Raw genomic sequence first — 21,857 nt, forward strand, 5'->3', positions numbered from 1 at the left:
AACCAATGCAAATCCGGGGGGTCAGATCCCCCTTGACTAAAGCGGAAAGGGATAAAAGGAGACAGCAGCAGTTATGTCTGTACTGTGGAAGTCAGGTCATTTCCTTAAAGAGTGCCCTGTGAAGCCACCGCGGAGGACGGTATGGGCCACGGACAAGGAAGATACCATCAAGGAATCGGAAAACTCCCCAGCCCGGCAAGTGTAGGGGTCCACTTGTCGAGCAAGGAAAGTGAACTACAGACCTCCCATTTTGCACTATCTGTGGTCTTGATCAATCACCAACAACCATCTCGGATGCACGCAGTAAGAGCGTGCATTGACAGTGGAGCCATTGGGAATTACATCGACCAGGATCTTGCGGCAAAGATGGGGCTTCCGTTACGCCCTAAATCAACCACCGACACTGTTACCACTGTCAACGGCACGGAAATAGCTTCTGGTCCAGTATCCCAATCCACTGCAGCTTTAACCCTTCTGTGCCAGGATGGACACCAAGAATCTATCGTTTTTGACCTCATTAAGGCACCACAGTTCCGGTTGATTTTGGGAATGCCATGGTTGGTAGCTCACAATCCTCGAATCGATTGTCTAGCAAAAGAATTGGCCTTTCCCGAGACTTGCGCCCACACATGTTATCGCCAAGAGAAACAACCAATAGACACCAGAACCTCCACGCTTGTGACTGCGGCAATCGGCACCCTACCAAGTGAATGCCAGGACTTTCAAGATGTCTTTCAGAAAGAACAGGCTAATACCCTGCAACCGCATAGACCATACGATTGCCAAATCAACCTGATACCCGGTGCACAAATCCCTTGTGAGCGAATTTACACACTCACGGAACCAGAAAACCAGCACCTCAAGGCCTATCTTGACCAATACCTGGCCAACGGGTTCATCCGTCCCTCGAAGTCTCCAGCAGCCAGTCCTCTATTCTTCGTACCGAAAAAGGAGGGGGACTTGAGAACGTGCATCGACTATCGCGCACTGAACCAGATTACCGTAAAAAAACGCTACCCCCTGCCACTGATCCCTGAATTGCTTGATCAAGTCAAAGATGCCCAAATCTACACAAAACTAGACCTGAGGGGGGCATATCACCTTGTTCGCGTAAAACAGGGGGACGAATGGAAAACCGCTTTTCGCACCAAATACGGCTTTTACGAATATCAAGTAATGCCCTTTGGCCTTTGCAACGCGCCTGCAGTATTTCAATACTTCATGAACGATGTCCTACGGAAATTGATTGATGTCTGTGCTCTAGTGTACATCGACGATATTCTAGTATATTCCACATCAAAGCAGGACCACGTTAAACACGTCCGATCCATATTGGAGAAACTCTGTCAACACCAGCTCTATGCCAAGCTCGAAAAGTGCTCATTCCACATCTCTGAGGTGGAATTCCTGGGCTTTATTCTCAGCCCGAATGGAATCCGAATGGATGTACACAAGGTAGATGCTATCCTGAACTGGCCATCCCCAAATTCATTCAAGGGGGTCCAAAGTATGCTGGGTTTTGCAAACTTCTACCGCCGGTTCATCCCAGGATTTTCGCAAATCGTGCATCCCATCACGTCATTGTTAAGGAAAAGCAACAAAAAGTTCCAGTGGACAACAGAAGCCGAGGAAGCTTTCCAGGAACTCAAAGCAAGATTCACATCTGCCCCAATCTTACGCCATCCTCGCCCTGATCTCCCATACCTGGTGGAAACGGACGCCTCAAGCATTGCTATGGGAGCCGTCCTCTCACAAAAGGACCCTGAAACGGGCCAGTTACACCCTGTTGCCTTCTGGTCGTGTAAATTCACACCCCCTGAACTCAATTACGCTATCACAGACAAAGAACTCCTTGGCATTAAGTCAGCCTTTAAGGCATGGCCGCACTACCTCTTAGGCACCAGACACACAATCACCGTAATAACTGACCACCGGAACCTCCAGTACCTAAAAACGGCAAAGGCCCAATCCTCACGACAACTAAGTTGGTCTCTTTTTTTTGCTGAATATGACTACGTGATTACGTTTCGACCAGGGGTGAAAAACGGGAAGGCTGATGCCCTTTCCCGTATGGGGGTGGAAGAGCAAGGGTATCAGACCCCTGACCCAATAACAATCATCCCGAGTGACAAGCTCCTAGGAATCACAGCAACCATAACTCAGAAAGAATTACATGAAGAAATCCAAAACCTGATGAGTCCGGAGCAATTACAAGCGTGGAGTGCACAAGGAGAACATTACATGATAAACGATCAATTGCCCTACTTCAGGAATCGTTTATTCTTACCAAACTAAGAACTACGAGAACAATTCATGTCCGGTTATCATGATTCCTTGATCGAGGGCCACCCCGGAATCGCTAAAACCCTAGCCAAGGTAAAACGAAATTATTGGTGGCCCATGTGGCGTAAAGACATTATCCAATTCATCCTATCTTGTGGAGTGTGTGCTCAAAACAAGTCATCAAAGCAGAAACTGGCTGGGCTATTACAACCATTGGAAATCCCACCAGCACCCTGACACACGTTGTCCCTCGATTTTATTACTGACTTACCACCCAGTCAAGGGTTTAACACTATTCTTGTGGTTGTGGACCCATTTTCAAAAATGGCACATTTCATTCCTCTTAAGGGACTCCCAAATGCTTCCACTCTGGCAAAGGTATTTCTTGAAGGCATTGTACGGCTCCATGGGTTTCCTTCAGTTTTAGTCTCAGACCGTGGTACTCAATTCGTATCTAACTTCTGGAGAAAATGCTGCTCTATGGCCCAGATCGACATCCGGCTATCCACCAGTGACCATCCCCAAATGGATGGTCAATCTGAGAGGACAAATCAGATGCTCGAGCAGTATCTGCGTTGCATCTTACACCAAGCTGAAGGAAGCTGGTTCGACCTATTATGGATAGCTGAATATGCTTATAATAATTCCCTACACACCAGCACTGGACAGACACACTTTTATACCATGTATGGCAGGCACCCACGTACTTCTGAGTTTGACGTTCCTACAACCCTGGAAATGCAGGCACCCACGTACTTCTGAGTTGGATGTTCCTACAACCCTGGAAATGCCAGCAGTCAAAACCTTGCACACGACCATTTCTCAAACCTTTAAAAGGGCAGCTGAACACCTACTTCAAGCTAAGAATCGCCAAAAGAAGTTTGCTGATCAACACCGAGCAAAGGCCCCCAACTACCAAGTGGGAGACAAAGTCTGGCTGGCGTCTAAACATGTGTCCATTAAAGGAACCCAAACTTTCCGTGCAAGATACCTGGGTCCATTCACCGTCACCTCCGTGATAAATCCTGTGGCGGTCAGACTAGCTTTGCCGTCAAACATGCAGATTCATCCTGTGTTCCACGTGTCTCTCCCTAGACCTGTTCAACCTGGGACCCGGGTAGCAATGGCACTGCAGCCAGTAGTAGTCGCCAGGGAGCCAGAATTCGAAGTCAAGGACATCCTGGATTCAAAGTACGTCAGATCCAAATAATACTACTTAGTAGACTGGAAGGGGTATGGTCCACAAGACAGGACATGGGAGCCTTGTGAGTACATCCATGCACCTTGTTTGCTTAGACGATTTCATCAAAACCATCCAAACAAACCAGACAGGAGAGCCACCTTGAGAGGGGCCTTGGGGGGGAGTGCTGTCATGTTTCCTGCCCCTCATGTCCCCAGCCCTCCACGATGTCAGGCTGGAGTCAGGCCACGATCACCTACATGGCCCTAGAGGGCCTCTCCATCCTTCCAAAGACCCACTTGGAGTCAGACTTGGCGCTTGTGGCACCAGACTCACTCACTCCCATAGGATAACATTGGGGATTGGATTTGTAGTGCATTGATGGGGACAAGATGGATGCCCCCACATATTCCGGTTCCCAGAACTGCATGTGCAGTCTCGTCTTTTGGGTGTGGTTGATCCCAGAGACACCTGGGATACCCAGAGACTATTTAAGCCACGCCCAGGCCCTTACCTGAATCCCAGCCGCCCTGGGGGAACTCTGTCTCCGGAACTTCTCATCCATCTGCAAGAGGGAAAAGACACTCCAGGTTAGCATGGAAACATCTAGAGGCGCTGCATACGGCGCTTACTCACCGCATTTCTTCTTCATAACCGGCATCCACGCTGAAAACGTCGCGGCACCTAAAAGACACAGAAAAAGAACCCAGTTCAATACAAATACGAAAGGGTCGCATCACGCTCTCACTCTCTCACTCACCTTCAGCGCTACTCATCTCAGCAGCACGTCGCCATCACGGACGCCGGCCATCATCTAAGGAAGGAAAGGAACGAAGTTAGAGAACTGTTCAAAAGACTCATTATACTTACCTGTCGGACTCTTGCCAGTGAAGTAACTAGGCAGCAATGAGCCCGCATAATCAACGCGCTCCTGCGCTGAAAGCAGGACGTAGAGCACACTTTCCAAGAAAACAAGGTGAGCTGAGGATCAAAGTGAAGGGTTGGACCCCGGGGAAGAAGGGGTTCAAGCACACAAAGACAATAGGGAGTTAAACTCTACCAATCCTGTGTTTCAAGCCCAGTCTCCAGTCGAGGAGCCTCCAGGGAAGGGTTCGAGGTCGTAAGAGGTCAGAACAGGCTGAGTGACGTGCCCGTGGATACGAGGTGAGCGTTACAGAACACAAAGCCTCACATCAAAATCCACCTGGGCGTCATGGAAACATCAGAAACCGACCAGTTAGCCCACATGTTGGGGCAGCTACGTTCCGAAGTACATGCAGCCAGGCAGGAGACCAACACCCTGAGCAGAGAGCTGAAGAACGCACTGATGATTTAAGCCGGCAACTTCTCCAGTCAAAAGCAGGGCATGCACCATTGCCGGGAAGCATGCCCTCGATGCCAGCACCATCAGCCAATCCCGTTCAGATAACCCTTCTTGGGGCAGTTCCCTTGGCCCCGCCCGAACGATTTACGGGGGATCCCAAGAGGTTTGCAACGTTCATGAACCAGTGCCGCCTGCACTTCCTTTGTAGACCAGGGGCCTTTCCGAATGATCAATCACGGGTCGCTTTTGTGCTATCCTACCTGAGTGGTAGCACCGCGGACTGGTCTGTACCCTTTGTGGCCCAAGATGATCCTTTGCTGCATGACGTCAGGGGCTTTCAGCAGGAGATGGAAAAGCTGTTCGCCCGTCGTACTCATGGGCAGGCATTAGACAACGAACTTCTGTCTCTACGCCAATGGAATCAAGACCTATTTACATAGGTGTGCAGTCATAATGTCGAAAATAAAAAGTCGAATGACAAAAATGTCAAAAAATAAATGTCGCAAAAAAATAAGTCGAATCTATTATTTTTTTATTTATATGTATTTTTTGGGTTTGGTAAGTATAAAAAATGGGTAAAATAAAAAAAGGGGGTTGGGGGGACCCCCCCCATTTAAAAAAAAAACGTATTTAAAAAAAAAATCGACTTTTTTTTTTTTACTTTTTTTTTTCTACATTATGACTTTCGACATTTTTGTTTTCGACCAAATGACTATAAACCATTAACATACATAGCCACGTTCAATAGACTCGTAGTTGAAGCAGAATGGCCAGTGGAGAAGAGAACTACGTTATTTCATCAGGGGTGCGGGAGGAGCTCAAGGATGTTCTCGCACAAGTAGTGAACCCCCGAAAAACTGCTCAGAATTGATTGACCTTGTTGTTCAACTGGATCATAGGTTGGAGGACCGAAGAGCAGATCGAACCAGACCGGAATCTCGCCCTATGCATGTGCGTTCAAAGGACAATATTGCCCGCACAACGGAAGGTTTAGGAGAACGAATGCAAATCCGGGGGGTCAGATCCCCCTTGACTAAAGCGGAAAGGGATAAAAGGAGACAGCAGCAGTTATGTCTGTACTGTGGAAGGTCAGGTCATTTCCTTAAAGAGTGCCCTGTGAAGCCACCGCGAAGGACGGTATGGGCCACGGACAAGGAAGATACCATCAAGGAATCGGAAAACTCCCCAGCCCGGCAAGTGTAGGGGTCCACTTGTCGAGCAAGGAAAGTGAACTACAGACCTCCCATTTTGCACTATCTGTGGTCTTGATCAATCACCAACAACCATCTCGGATGCACGCAGTAAGAGCGTGCATTGACAGTGGAGACATTGGGAATTACATCGACCAGGATCTTGCGGCAAAGATGGGGCTTCCGTTACGCCCTAAATCAACCACCGACACTGTTACCACTGTCAACGGCACGGAAATAGCTTCTGGTCCAGTATCCCGATGCACTGCAGCTTTAACCTTTCTGTGCCAGGATGGACACCAAGAATCTATCGTTTTTGACCTCATTAAGGCACCACAGTTCCGGTTGATTTTGGGAATGCCATGGTTGGTAGCTCACAATCCTCGAATCGATTGTCGAGCAAAAGAATTGGCCTTTCCCGAGACTTGCGCCCACACATGTTATCGCCAAGAGAAACAACCAATAGACACCAGAACCTCCACGCTTGTGACTGTGGCAATCGGCACCCTACCAAGTGAATGCCAGGACTTTCAAGATGTCTTTCAGAAAGAACAGGCTAATACCCTGCAACCGCATAGACCATACGATTGCCAAATCAACCTGATACCCGGTGCACAAATCCCTTGTGAGCGAATTTACACACTCACGGAACCAGAAAACCAGCACCTCAAGGCCTATCTTGACCAATACCTGGCCAACGGGTTCATCCGTCCCTCGAAGTCTCCAGCAGCCAGTCCTCTATTCTTCGTACCGAAAAAGGAGGGGGACTTGAGAACGTGCATCGACTATCGCGCACTGAACCAGATTACCGTAAAAAAACGCTACCCCCTGCCACTGATCCCTGAATTGCTTGATCAAGTCAAAGATGCCCAAATCTACACAAAACTAGACCTGAGGGGGGCATATCACCTTGTTTGCGTAAAACAGGGGGACGAATGGAAAACCGCTTTTCGCACCAAATACGGCTTTTAGGAATATCAAGTAATGCCCTTTGGCCTTTGCAACGCGCCTGCAGTATTTCAATACTTCATGAACGATGTCCTACGGAAATTGATTGATGTCTGTGCTCTAGTGTACATCGACGATATTCTAGTATATTCCACATCAAAGCAGGACCACGTTAAACACGTCCGATCCGTATTGGAGAAACTCTGTCAACACCAGCTCTATGCCAAGCTTGAAAAGTGCTCATTCCACATCTCTGAGGTGGAATTCCTGGGCTTTATTCTCAGCCCGAATGGAATCCGAATGGATGTACACAAGGTAGATGCTATCCTGAACTGGCCATCCCCAAATTCATTCAAGGGGGTTCAAAGTATGCTGGGTTTTGCAAACTTCTACCGCCGGTTCATCCCAGGATTTTCGCAAATCTTGCATCCCATCACGTCATTGCTAAGGAAAAGCAACAAAAAGTTCCAGTGGACAACAGAAGCCGAGGAAGCTTTCCAGGAACTCAAAGCAAGATTCACATCTGCCCCAATCTTACGCCACCCTCGCCCTGATCTCCCATACCTGGTGGAAACGGACGCCTCAAGCATTGCTATGGGAGCCGTCCTCTCACAAAAGGACACCGAAACGGGCCAGTTACACCCTGTTGCCTTCTGGTCGTGTAAATTCACACCCCCTGAACTCAATTATGCTATCACAGACAAAGAACTCCTGGCCATTAAGTCAGCCTTTAAGGCATGGCCGCACTACCTCTTAGGCGCCAGACACACAATCACCGTAATAACTGACCACCGGAACCTCCAGTACCAAAAAACGGCAAAGGCCCAATCCTCACGACAACTAAGTTGGTCTCTTTTTTTTGCTGAATATGACTACGTGATTACGTTTCGACCAGGGGTGAAAAACGGGAAGGCTGATGCCCTTTCCCGTATGGGGGTGGAAGAGCAAGGGTATCAGACCCCTGACTCAATAACAATCATCCCGAGTGACAAGCTCCTAGGAATCACAGCAACCATAACTCAGAAAGAATTACATGAAGAAATCCAAAACCTGATGAGTCCGGAGAAATTACAAGCGTGGAGTGCACAAGGAGAACATTACATGATAAACGATCAGTTGCCCTACTTCAGGAATCGTTTATTCTTACCAAACTAAGAACTACGAGAACAATTCATGTCCGGTTATCATGATTCCTTGATCGAGGGCCACCCCGGAATCGCTAAAACCCTAGCCAAGGTAAAACGAAATTATTGGTGGCCCATGTGGCGTAAAGACATTATCCAATTCATCCTATCTTGTGGAGTGTGTGCTCAAAACAAGTCATCAAAGCAGAAACCGGCTGGGCTATTACAACCATTGGAAATCCCACCAGCACCCTGACACACGTTGTCCCTCGATTTTATTACTGACTTACCACCCAGTCAAGGGTTTAACACTATTCTTGTGGTTGTGGACCCATTTTCAAAAATGGCACATTTCATTCCTCTTAAGGGACTCCCAAATGCTTCCACTCTGGCAAAGGTATTTCTTGAAGGCATTGTACGGCTCCATGGGTTTCCTTCAGTTTTAGTCTCAGACCGTGGTACTCAATTCGTATCTAACTTCTGGAGAAAATGCTGCTCTATGGCCCAGATCGACATCCGGCTATCCACCAGTGACCATCCCCAAATGGATGGTCAACTGAGAGGACAAATCAGATGCTCGAGCAGTATCTGCGTTGCATCTTACACCAAGCTGAAGGAAGCTGGTTCGACCTATTATGGATAGCTGAAAATGCTTATAATAATTCCCTACACACCAGCACTGGACAGACACACTTTTATACCATGTATGGCAGGCACCCACGTACTTCTGAGTTTGACGTTCCTACAACCCTGGAAATGCAGGCACCCACGTACTTCTGAGTTGGATGTTCCTACAACCCTGGAAATGCCAGCAGTCAAAACCTTGCACACGACCATTTCTCAAACCTTTAAAAGGGCAGCTGAACACCTACTTCAAGCTAAGAATCGCCAAAAGAAGTTTGCTGATCAACACCGAGCAAAGGCCCCCAACTACCAAGTGGGAGACAAAGTCTGGCTGGCGTCTAAACATGTGTCCATTAAAGGAACCCAAACTTTCCGTGCAAGATACCTGGGTCCATTCACCGTCACCTCCGTGATAAATCCTGTGGCGGTCAGACTAGCTTTGCCGTCAAACATGCAGATTCATCCTGTGTTCCACGTGTCTCTCCCTAGACCTGTTCAACCTGGGACCCGGGTAGCAATGGCACTGCAGCCAGTAGTAGTCGCCAGGGAGCCAGAATTCGAAGTCAAGGACATCCTGGATCCAAATAATACTACTTAGTAGACTGGAAGGGGTATGGTCCACAAGACAGGACATGGGAGCCTTGTGAGTACATCCATGCACCTTGTTTGCTTAGACGATTTCATCAAAACCATCCAAACAAACCAGACAGGAGAGCCACCTTGAGAGGGGCCTTGGGGGGGAGTGCTGTCATGTTTCCTGCCCCTCATGTCCTCAGCCCTCCACGATGTCAGGCTGGAGTCAGGCCACGATCACCTACATGGCCCTCAAGGGCCTCTCCATCCCTCCAAAGACCCACTTGGAGTCAGACTTGGCGCTTGTGGCACCAGACTCACTCACTCCCATAGGATAACATTGGGGATTGGATTTGTAGTGCATTGATGGGGACAAGATGGATGCCCCCACATATTCCGGTTCCCAGAACTGCATGTGCAGTCTCGTCTTTTGGGTGTGGTTGATCCCAGAGACACCTGGGATACCCAGAGACTATTTAAGCCACGCCCAGGCTGAGAAACATGCTTTGTGTTTTCTGCACCTGCAGCTTGACACTCACCGTGTTTGGATTGGTCTCCAGTAGGCCTGCATCTTTCTTCTGCGCTCAGCTCCTGCAAGAACAAGAACACCGTTAGGAACAGCCTTACCTTGCGGCGCTTCTGCCCATCATTCATCACTTCTTCTGTTCTGCGGGCATCTTCGGCGGTGTCATTCCCCTCCCGGCACGCCTCTTCCTAAGGAAAAGGGAAAAGAACAGAAAAAAGGCATTAGTAAGCATTCAGCAAATCTTCACTTATTTTTAAATACTGTACGAGCTTCAAACGCTTACCTGAATCCCAGCCGCTCTGGGGGAACTCTGTCTCCGGAACTTCTCATCCATCTGCAAGAGGGAAAAGACACTCCAGGTTAGCATGGAAACATCTAGAGGCGCTGCATACCGCGCTTACTCACCGCATTTCTTCTTCATAACCGGCATCCACGCTGAAAACGTCGCAGCACCTAAAAGACACAGAAAAAGAACTCAGTTCAATACAAATATGAAAGGGTTGCATCGCGCATCACGCTCTCACTCATCTCAGCAGCACGTCGCCATCCACGGACGCCGGCCATCATCTAAGGAAGGAAAGGAACGAAGTTAGAGAACTGTTCAAAAGACTCATTATACTTACCTGTCAGACTCTTACCATTGAAGTAACTAGGCAGCAACGAGCCCGCATCAATCAACGCGCCCTTGCGCTGAAAGCAGGATGGAGAGCACACTTTCCAAGAAAACAAGGTGAGCTGTGGATCAAAGGGAAGGGTAGGACCCCGGGGAGGAAGGGGTTCAAGCACACAGAGACAATAGGGAGTTAAACTATACCAATCCTGTGTTTCAGGCTCAGTCTCCAGTCGAGTAGACTCCAGGGAAGGGTTGGAGGTCGTAAGAGGTCAGAACAGGCTGAGTGACGTCCCCGTGGATACCAGGTGAGCGTTACAATCATCTAGAGCCCCGGGACCTAATGGTCTGGCTAATATAGTCATCAAAAGTTAGCCTGAGTTCTGGGCTAGTTTGTTGGCTATATTATTTGAGAAGATAATGGCACAGGGGAAGATTCCCAGTTCTTGGCAGATTGCCATGCTGATCCCTGTATTTAAAAAAGGTAACCGGCTCGACCCGAATAATTACAGACTACTTTCCATGTTGGATACTACAGGCAAACTGTTTGCGTCCATGCTGCTCCAAGAACTGTAGGTATGGGTCGACGAGGCTGATATTTTGTCCCAATTCCAATGTGGATTCAGAAGAGGCTACTCAACTTGCCACAATCTTATGGTCATGAATTTACTGAGATCTAGGGCCCGAAGAAGCCACCGTTATATCCACCCTATATTGACTTCAAAGCGGCCTTTGATTCAGTCCCTAGAGAACGGTTATGGTTAAAACTAGCTGCCCTGGGTTGCCCTGCTAGTATATTGTACTACCTCAGATTGCTGCACTATAATACCTCAGTTAGGCTGAAATTAGATCAAGAGGGACATCTGACTGGAAAAGTGCAGCAGAATAGAGGGGTGAAACAGGGCTGCGTCACTGCCCCTCTGGTGTACAACCAATGCATCCATGATATACCGGTGGCTATAACTGCTGCTAGCAATTGCCCTCCAAAAATCGGAGAGGCTGTTTGTCCTGTTTTGGCATATGCAGACGATTTGGTCATCTTTGATCATACCATCAGTGGACTGCGTAGATCTGCCACTTTGGGAATACGCCACTTGTAATAGACTCACCATTAACCTTGACAAAACCAAGGTCTTGAGATTTACCAGTAAAAGAGTCTCTTGTGTCAATCTCATGGTGGGCAATGTCAAGATCTCATACGCGCCACAATATCGTTATTTGGGAATTAACTTTGAGCCCAGTGGTGAATATGTGGTGTGCAAACATTCCCCGTACTACGCGCGCAGCACAAGTAACAGCTTTAATTGCCAGTTTTACAAGCAAGCAGGGAGGCCTTACGCTATGGGGTATGCGCCAACCTTATTTGCAAGTATTTATCCCTATGATGACCTATGGCCTAGAAGAACTTTTTGATATAGATCTCAGCTGGCTTCAGGTCATCGAAGGGAAATTTTGGCGGCATGTCCTTGGCTTAGCACCAGGAGTTCCTCTGGCCATTATACGATTGGAACTGGGAGTACCCTCACTGAATGCCATTGTCATGAAAAAGAGATTAGGAGTTTTCCTGAGAATGTGTAGTGGAATAAACAACCCACTATTAACAACAGTCTATCAGGAACTATGTAAGAAACAAAATCCCAGCTCACCATCTGTGAAGATGACAAAATATTTAGCTGATATAGGCTGGTCTTGGTGAGGAGGGGGGTACTCTAAGTTGGTACAAAATGCACTTGACAAGCGTGTTGAATTGTGAGATTGGTTGGAGAACTTTGCCCACCTCAGCACGCTGAAAAGTTATCAATTCATGCAATATAGGCTATACTCTTTCATGAAACCATAAGCTTACCTTAATCTTTGCCCCTCTAAAAGGTTGCAACACTTTATACTTGACTCAGGGTTGACCAGCTTCCGATCTTGATGGTCAAGGGTAGAAGAGAGCATATCCCAATCGAACAACGTATTTGTCGGATATGTAAAGCAAGCAACGCATTAGAGACAGCTAGACATTTACTGACGCAATGTGGTAGCATGATAGATATAATCCTCCATCATATTGGGAAGTACACCCATGACCTGGCAACAATCAAGGATTCATCCTTCTGGCACCATTGCATCAGCTCTGAGAGTTTGCGGGTGTTGACTGCTTTTTATAATATCTGGCTAAAGATTGAAGAAATATTGGGCATTAAGATTTGAATAGCAAGTGGAATTTAGTATTTGAAACATCAAACTATAGATCCTGCTTAATTCTTGGGAAGTGGTAGACTAAGGATTATACATGTAATTGACTAGACGCAGCATAGACATCTGCTTTGATCTCGTATGATTTGACACTAGTACAACATTTCAAGATCCTCAGTGTTTTGATATTTTGATGATCGTTTTAATCTGTGTTCATTTGCACAAATAAGGTGGAAGATTAATTTGGCGTGTCTGTCTTTCTTTCTTCAGCTTCCTCTTCTGCTTCTACTTTTGCCTTTTTCTTCTTCTTTTGTTCTTGATTTTTTATCACCCTTATAAATATTACATGTGAATATTATATGTATTTTATTGGACTGATTGCTTGCTGCATTATGTCTCATTGTATGTTGTATTATGTTACTTGATTTTTAGGTTTTACTATATGTTTAAGTTTAGATTATGTGTAAAGTTTATTAAGTGAACTGTATCACATTAAATAAATTATTAAGAAGATTTGGGCATCAATTGAACTGAGGATCATATAATGCCATAGCATGAATGATTAAGATTAAGACTCAGCTTCACTTATCTGGGAAACTATAAAACAGGACATGCTTATCCCCAGATACATATCCACTGGAATGTATCTGCACAGATATTACAGGAGATCTTGGTGGAAAACGAAAGCACTGAATGCTGAGAATATGATGAAAGGTTGAGGCTTAATGTACATTAGCACTCTGGCAGCCAGCCCATTGGGTGGTTAGGAGCGAGGGCTTGAATCGGCAATGAAAACCCACGTTCCATGCCACCTGATGGCAGACTTCCCCTGCCGTCATCTTCCCCCCACCTTCTGTCCCGCTTTGTTTTTTTTTTTTTATTTCTTCCCCCCAATTTACCTTATTTCAGCAGCAGCAAGTGCAGCCAATGCAGCCGCTCCTTCGCGTTGGATCCCACAGGCTGCCAGAGAAAGGGAAGAGGGGCTGCGTACGAGGCCCAGCCTTCCCTTTCAATGGCGGCCATCTTAAGACAGTATTTATCTTGGCGTGAGGCATCCCGTTCAATGACTTGAAATACCTTTATTTTAGCACCACGGGTTATGCTTTGGTAGCCCGGGTTGCTAATGCCTTAAGCCCCTGTTCCAAGTGCTGGAAAGCGGGGTAACGGTCCGGAGCCCTCGTTAATAGACCTTGCTATGCTGGGGCAGTTAACTTGGGATGCCGGACCATTACCCCTAGTTCCAGCCCTTGGAACAGGTGCTTAATGTCACAAGATAAGCTAGACTGAGCTGGGCAATACGTCTGTTGCTAATGCCACAAATTCAATTTATTTACATTATATGAGGCATGGGGAGGGTTAGTTTTAATCTGCTGCATGAGCATGAAAAACGTGTTCCTCAAGTACATTTCCTTATCATTTTTATATGTGACGGGCCAATAAGAGGTTTGCGTACTCGGTTGCAGATTAATATATTTGCAAAATGAATACATACATTTATAAAAAGATAATATCATACTGCTTGTGGGGCATGTTAGATAATATGTTTTTGAATCTCTTTCTTTGGCTCCAATATGTATTAACTTATAACCTTTGTAATAGGTACGAGATGCAGGCCATTGCTAATAAGGATGACCACCATTGGTCAACAGGTTCATAGCCGCTAAAGTTAGGCAGACTTTCTCACTGTTTCTAACGATTAATGTAGCCCTTCCGAGTCCTTATGAAGGGCTATTGTCTTTTAGATTCCATTGCCAAACATCAAACAAGACCACCTTTTTACTTGCAAAGGCCACATGTGTTTTGAAGGTTACTAAGCTACTTGCGATTAATAAACTGGGCTAGACGCCCCCCGCCCCTACGACAATGCTTTGTGACTCGTTAGGGTGCCCGCTCGATTTCCAATGTCACTTAAAGCAATACTTCCTCTATTCGGGGGAATGCATGGCAACTGTAATAAATCTAGACTTTGGCAGCAATTACATTTCAGATATCTATGATCTGATGCAAACCTATTTCAGGAAAAAGTAAGCCAAGCAACCGGCCCCCCCTTCCAGCGACAATAGGCACCCCCATGTTAGGAAATCCCTCAAATCATTCAAGAGAACCACATTGTCATAGTGCACTGATTGTCCAATTCTGCAAAGGAGAGTGCACGATGATGGCTCGCAATGACAAGTCAGCCAGTCAGAGGGGCACTCAGAGTAGGGAGTGAGATGATTGAAATCACATAAACTACAAAGCAAGGATCTTAGTCATTACTGCGACCCCCAGAAGTCAGACTGCTGAAAATGCAGACTTTTTCTTTAACCCCCTTTGCACCACATATATATGCGGGGTGAGACCCCCGCAACACCCCCCGTACTTATATAATATCCCATACCCCCTCACATATATATCTGGTGTAAGTGGGGTCGAATTTTCGGTAGTCGGAATTCTGGAGGTGACAATTTGGTATATTGCCCAAAGAAATTCCTTGAGGACTGTAGCATACACGAACTACAGTTTTACAAGGGTATAGTCATGGCCAACAAGGTGTGTCATGGTAACCAGGAAAAAAGTCCTAAAGCCTGCTACAGAAAACACATGCAAACAAGGTGAACAGCCTTGGAATGGTAGCCAGCTTGGTCAAATTAAGGCTATGTGTAATAACTCAAGAAATAATAACCCAAGGAAAAAATGAAGAGGTAAAAATGCTGTCTTTTGTCTTAGAACTAATGGGCAGTGATAAAGAAAGGTCAAATGAAGGCAATGACAAGAACTAAAGGACTTTGATAACTGAATCCATTAAAAGAGCAAGAACACATAATTCCCATTCTCAACTCTAGCCCAGATATCTTTTTGTAATCCATATTTCTTAGAATCGAGTAGTTCATGTGAATTAAAAGGGGAATGTTTGCCTTAAGATTTCCCTTGTGATCAGGCAGGAACGCGATGAGAGCTCCTTCCTGCGGCACTGGTGCTACTGATCTGAACATTTCCAAACAGCTGTGTGGGTGTATGCAGGGGACAGGCTCCTATGTGTTTGTTACTTCGGATTTTTTAATGGAGTATTTTGACTCCCTATTTCTTTTCGTTGGGAGTATATGTCTTTTATTAGGAGGTACAACAGTAGGTAAGCAGAGCAGAAGTTTAGCTGCCAACTGAGTGGTCTTTGTGTTAAGAGATCCAGGGAAATGTATAAAACACAGGGAGCTGTGATGCTGGATAAGCAAAGGTGAATGGATAGAACACACTGGGGCAATATTACTTAATAAGCCAGGCCCCCCACGCATGGTCTTTGTATTAAGAGAATTAGAGAAATGGATAGACCGCATGGGCCAAGGCATCTTGGTAAATTTTAAGTGGGCCGTTATGTCTTATATTTCCATAAAACGTGACCTTGTAAAACTAGTATATAATGCCTAAATCTTGTAGTTCCTGAGATGCTCCCAAAATGGGCGGGCTCAGCTTGAGGCATTGCGTCGTTCATTCTCCGAGGCAGCTTCCTCTTTGGCTTTATCGGAAATGCTTTGAGAAGAATTGCCGCTTCCTCTTTCCAGTAAGATAGCGCCCATGCTTTCCGAGATCTGAAAAGCATGACAGGAAAGCGGCACCTGGCCGTCACCTCCCACGAACTGTCCGCAGGATTTCAATTCTCCCTCAGCAGGCCCTTCTAATGGACCTGATGACCGGTTCCAGTCATGTGTGCCTCTCTCACTCTGCATGCACCGTTAAAGTGTGGTTTGCCATAGGAATCCCTGCAGGTGTGTGGGATTACAGGGATTCCCTGAGTAGGCTATTGCCTCGCTCACTCTGACTTGGCGAGGAAGCTGAGCCAGCTGAAGTAAGCATGAGTCTGCAAGAACCATGTAAGGCGGCCCTAATCGTACCTTCTCGTTAAAGAGTCTTCTCCCTTTTCTTTGTCTATGATGAGTGGCCTAACCATTCCCTCCTACCCACTCCCCCTTTACCCTCACCATAAACATTGATTAGAGGGCATTTCCTCCCCCTCCTCTCCATTTCCTTCCTCTATAGGCGCAGTGGCAATCCAAGACTTCAGCGGGGGTATTGCAGGAAAGGCTACAACATCCATCAGAATCACCCAAAACAAATGCCCAACCTGCAAATGGATGATTATGAACTGCCTAGGACTAAGTGGGGACAAAATAGAAGTTATGTTATGTTGTGTTATGTTCTTTGATATTTGAATAGTGCCGAATGCCAATGTTATGGCTTCTAAGCGCTGTGGGGTGGAAGGCCCTTCGGAAGAGCGTAGTCTGTGCAAATATGAGTATTACATTGCACGCGAATAGTATTTAGAATTAGGTGACTATTCAAACATTATAAAAATCATTCAGAGCATTGGGCTCTGGCGCACGGATGACTGCTACGTCAGTGGCTTTCATGGGACTCAGGACTTTATTCTATGGGTTGCAGCACAAGAAGAGAAATTAATATTATAAATAGCCTATCAATGCCTAGAGCAGCTGTCTACTGTTATGTGCTCTGCTATATTATACATGTGGGACACATGCAGACCGAATAACATGCAGTCACATGCAAATTACACGCACAACAGTCAGATATGTCAAAGATACAATCAACACATGTCCTCTTGTTTCTACCGTCAGGTTATTGCAATACAAAGGTTTTACATTGTATACAAACATGATCGTGGTAATACATAGCCATCTGTAGAGAAAAATGCTGCCTCATCCTCCATGACATCACCAATCTCCAAGACTCCCAGTGGTCTAGGGAAAAACCACTTGCCCCTCTCAGGCCCCATCTGAGTCCGTAAATATCCATTTCCCTGCCTGCAGCAGTCCTGTCTGCCTGACCTGGGGCTATTGGGAATTCTAGTGAAGTAGTATGCTCCTCTTGGGACCCTGCAATCCCCCTTGCACCCCACAAGACTAACTCTAAACCACAAGCTCAATGACAACACAAAATCAACATGCACCCTTGGAAGTCACATCCACAACACTTTTCAACGCACGTCCACCCATCGGGTGGGCCCTTGGGTATTCTCAGTAGACAAATCTCAGTTCCACATGAGGATGTGTATAAATGGCAACATATCAGCAGGAATGACAAGGTAACAATATCCTGAAATATCTTTCTGAAACATTTCCTTTGAAGAGCATCTCTTACATTGTTATGTTATGTTATGTTATGTTATTTTGCATTTATATAGCGCCTTATATACCATTGGTATGGTCTGATGGCGCTGGTAGGTTGAACGCCCTTGGGAACCGAAGTTCAGGTCAGTAGAGAGAGTAGAGGGAGTCCAAAAGTGCGTGTGTGCACCAGGTATGTGTGCAGCTGGTGCAGAAATTGAGTGGTAGCTGCTTCTTAGCTGTAGGTGTGGTGGTTGAGAGGTCAGGAGTATGTGTTCGCTCTGGTCAGTTTTACCCAGAACGAGTGTGGCTGCGTTAGGCCTGAGGAGAACGCCTGGCTGGGGGGTGTGCAACCAGCAATGATTACTTAGAGTGATGTGGAGTAAGCGGGAGATGTAGATATGAGAACAGTTATACCGAATGGTGTCATAGTATCTCTGTGTTCTAGATGAGTGGTGGTGTAAGGGGGAGAGTAAGCGTGGGGTGTGGTATGATGTATGTTTTCAAGTGTTTCCTTCATTCCAAAGCATATTAAGTATCGTCCGTTGCACATATTCGTCCGTTCCTCATACTCGTCCGCTTCACAGATTCGTCAGTCATTATCATCGTCTAGTTCACACCCTCGTCCGGTCCGCACACTCGTCCAGTTCGCACACTCGTCCAGTTCGCACACTCGCCCAGTCCGCACACTCGTCCAGTCCGCACACTCTTGTAGTTTATACTCGTCAAGTCTGGATACCGGCTCCAGATAGGGCACTCGTTTAGTCCACAATGGTCGTCCGGTCCATCCACTCATCGGAAAAGCCAACTACTCGTCTGCTCTGTCTGTTCATCCATTCCATACACTCATATGCTCTATGTTTTTTGTCCGCTCCATGGATTCATCTGTTAGGCACACTCGTCCGCACCACACATTTACCCGCTTCACCCAATCGTCCGCTCCATATATACATCTGCATCCGACACTCGTTCGTTCCATATACACATCCGTTCCATACGCCCATCCACGCACACATTTACTTTTTCGCTCTCCTCATTCATCCGCTCTCCACAATCATCCGCTTCGCACTAATCTGCTCTCCACACTCGTCCCTTCTCCACGCTCCTCAGCTCTCTTCTGGTCCCCACGCTCGACCGCTCTCCACACTCAACCGCTCTCCGCACTCAACCGCTCTCCGCACTCATCCGCCATCTGCTCTCCATAGTCGTCCGCCATCCACTCTCCACACTCATCCGCTCTCCACACTCATCCGCTCTCCACACTCATCCGCTCTCCACACTCATCTGCTCTCCACACTCGTCCGCTCTCCACACTCGTCCGCACTCCACACTCATCCGTTCTCCACACTCATCCGCTCTCCACACTCATCTGCTCTCCACACTCATCCGCTCTCCACACTCATCAGCTCTCTACACTCATCCGTTCTCCACACTCATCGGCCATCCGCTCTCCACTCTCATCCGCTCTCCATTCTCATCTGCCATCCGCTCTCTATTCTCATCCGCTCTCCACACTCACCCGCTCTCCACACTCATCCGCTCCCCACACTCATCCGCTCTCCATTCTCAACCGCCATCCGCTCTCCACACTCGTCCGCCCTCCACACTCGTCCTCTCTCCGCACTCGGCCGCTCTCCGCCGCTCTCCGCACTCGGCCGCCCTCTGCACTCGTCCGCTCTCCACTCTCATCCGTTCTCCACTCTCATCCGCTCTCCACTCTCATCCGATTTCCACTCTCATCCGCTCTCCACTCTCATCCGCTTTCCACTCTCATCCGCTCTCTACACTCACCCGCTCTCTGCACTCATCCGCTCTCTACAACTCATCCGCTCTCTACAACTCATCCGCTCTCTACACTCATCCGCTCTCCAAATTCATCTGCTCTCCACATTCATCTGCTCTCCATTCTCATCCGCTCTCCACTCTCATCCGCTCTCCACTCTCATCAGCTCGTCACTCTCATCCGCTCTCCACTCTTACCGATCGTCACACTCATCCGCTCTCCACAACTCATCCGCACTCCACACTCATCCGCACTCCACACTCATCCGCTCTCCACACTCATCCGCTCTCCACACTCATCCGCTCTCCACACTCACCCGCTTTCCACGACTCATCCGCTTTCCACAACTCATCTGCTCTCCAGTCTTAACCGCACGCTTCCGTTTAGTGTATTTGTCTGTTCTGTATGCTTCATCCATTCTAACTGTTTCATTTATGTCAATCACTGTATTCCCTTCTCATTCATTATGTCCCTTTCATCGGTTCAGATCTCCAAGTTTCTCAATGATTTATTCCTATTTTCTGTTTCACTGTTTTGATCTACTTTACTCGTTTAGGCCTGTTTTGTGTTTCTAGTTTACATTCGAGTTTATTTAGCTGTAATTTCTCGCTTCATGTAGTTTGATGGGTCGGTATTATTGTGATGATGCTAGATTGGTTTTATGGGAAGAGCCAGGTTTTCAGTAGTTTGCGGAAGGACGTTATGTCCTCAGTTAGGCGGATGTGGGGTGGGAGTGAGTTCCACAGGGTTGGTGCCAGGGCAGAGAATGATGATCCGCCTAGCCTGACTGAGTTTGTCTTGGGAATTACTAGGAAGCCAGCTGATCTTGATCCTAGTGTGTGGGTGGGATGATAAGGTATTAGTTTGTCTTGAAGATATTGCGGTCCAGTTTTATGCAGTGCTCGATGGGAGAGACATAAGGTTTTGAAAGCTACCCTACGGGCTACTGGAAGCCAGTGCAGTGTTTTAAGGGCTGGGGATATGTGGTCTCTTGGATTGAGTGCAAGTAGCATTTTGGCCGCTGCATTTTGTGCTCTTTGGAGTTTATTCAGTTGGTAGGCATGGATTCCGAGGTATAGGGGGTTTCCGTAGTCCAGTCTGGATATAACGATTGATTGGACAGCAGAGACTCTGTTGGGAAATGAGAGGTATGGAAAGACGCGCCTAAGGTTTTTAAGGTGGTAGTGGCAGGACTTTGAGACATTGTTGACTTGGCGCGAGAGTGTTAGGTCGGAGTCTAGGGTGCATCCGAGATTTTTTACTGTTTTGGAGGGTGTAGGTGAGTTGCCCATGGCGGGTGGCCAGGATAGTGGGTGCGGAAGAAGGTTGGAGTTGCCGCAAACCATGATTTCTGTTTTGGAGGGGTTTAACAAGAGGTGGCTTTGGGTCATCCAGCGCTCTATGTTTACAAGGCAGGATGCCAGGTCTGGTTGGGAGTTGGGTTTCGAGTTCAGGAATTTTAGAATTAGTTGAGTGTCGTCGGCGTAGTTGTAACATAGGATGTTGTGTGAACGAATTATTGGTGGGAGGGTGGTCAGGTAGAGGTTGAACAGGAGGGCGGATAGACATGCTCCTTGAGGGACTCCCGTGTCGACTGGTCGAGCTTGGGAGGTAAAGCTGGAGAGTGTTGTTATTTGGTGCCTGTCTTTGAGGAATGAAGCTATCCATTTAAGAGCGGTTCCACGAATTCCTAGGGAGTGGAGGCGGTCTAGGAGGATTGAGTGATTGATCGTTTCAAAGGCAGCGGATAGGTCGAGAAGGATTAGAGCGGCACATCCTGCGGAGTCTGCTGTCATTTTAAGGTCGTCCCAGATCGAGGTTATGGTTGTTTCGGTTCCGTGCCGAGTTCTGAAACCTGATTGGGCGGGGTCAAGGAGATTGTTGGCTTCGACAAAGGCGTTTAGTTGGGAGTAGGCGGTTCGGTCAATGAGTTTGGCAAGGAATCTGGTGTTTGAGATTGGGCAGTAGTTTTTGGGCTCGAGAGGGTCGAGCAAGGGTTTTTTAATTAGAGGTTTGACGTGTACCATTTTGAATGCTTTGGGAAAAATACCGGAGGAAAGGGAGGCATTTATGATAGATCTTTCGTGTTCTCCAGCGCTGGTGGAAGCAAAGATTTCTTTAAGGGTTGTGGCTGGGCAGGGGTCCAGAGGGGATCCAGATGGTTTGCGGGCAGATAGAAGTTTGAGAAATTTTTCTGGTGATATTGGACTAAAGGATTCGAACGTTGGTTGAGTAGAGGTTGCATTTGATGGGCTGGCCGGTATGGGAGGGGTATTGTTAATTGGTTGTATGAGAGCCAGTTTGGTGTTTAGAGTTTTTGTCCTTTCAATAGCTGTGGTGTAAAAGTGGAGGGAGAGTGAGTCACACAGTGATTGTGACGGGGTCGGGACGGTTGTATTACAAGTTGGGTTA

The sequence above is a fragment of the Ambystoma mexicanum genome, chromosome 6p (genome assembly GCF_040938575.1).
Source record: "Ambystoma mexicanum isolate Mex_15411 chromosome 6p, UKY_AmexF1_1, whole genome shotgun sequence".
In the NCBI taxonomy this organism is placed as follows: Eukaryota; Metazoa; Chordata; class Amphibia; order Caudata; family Ambystomatidae; genus Ambystoma; species Ambystoma mexicanum.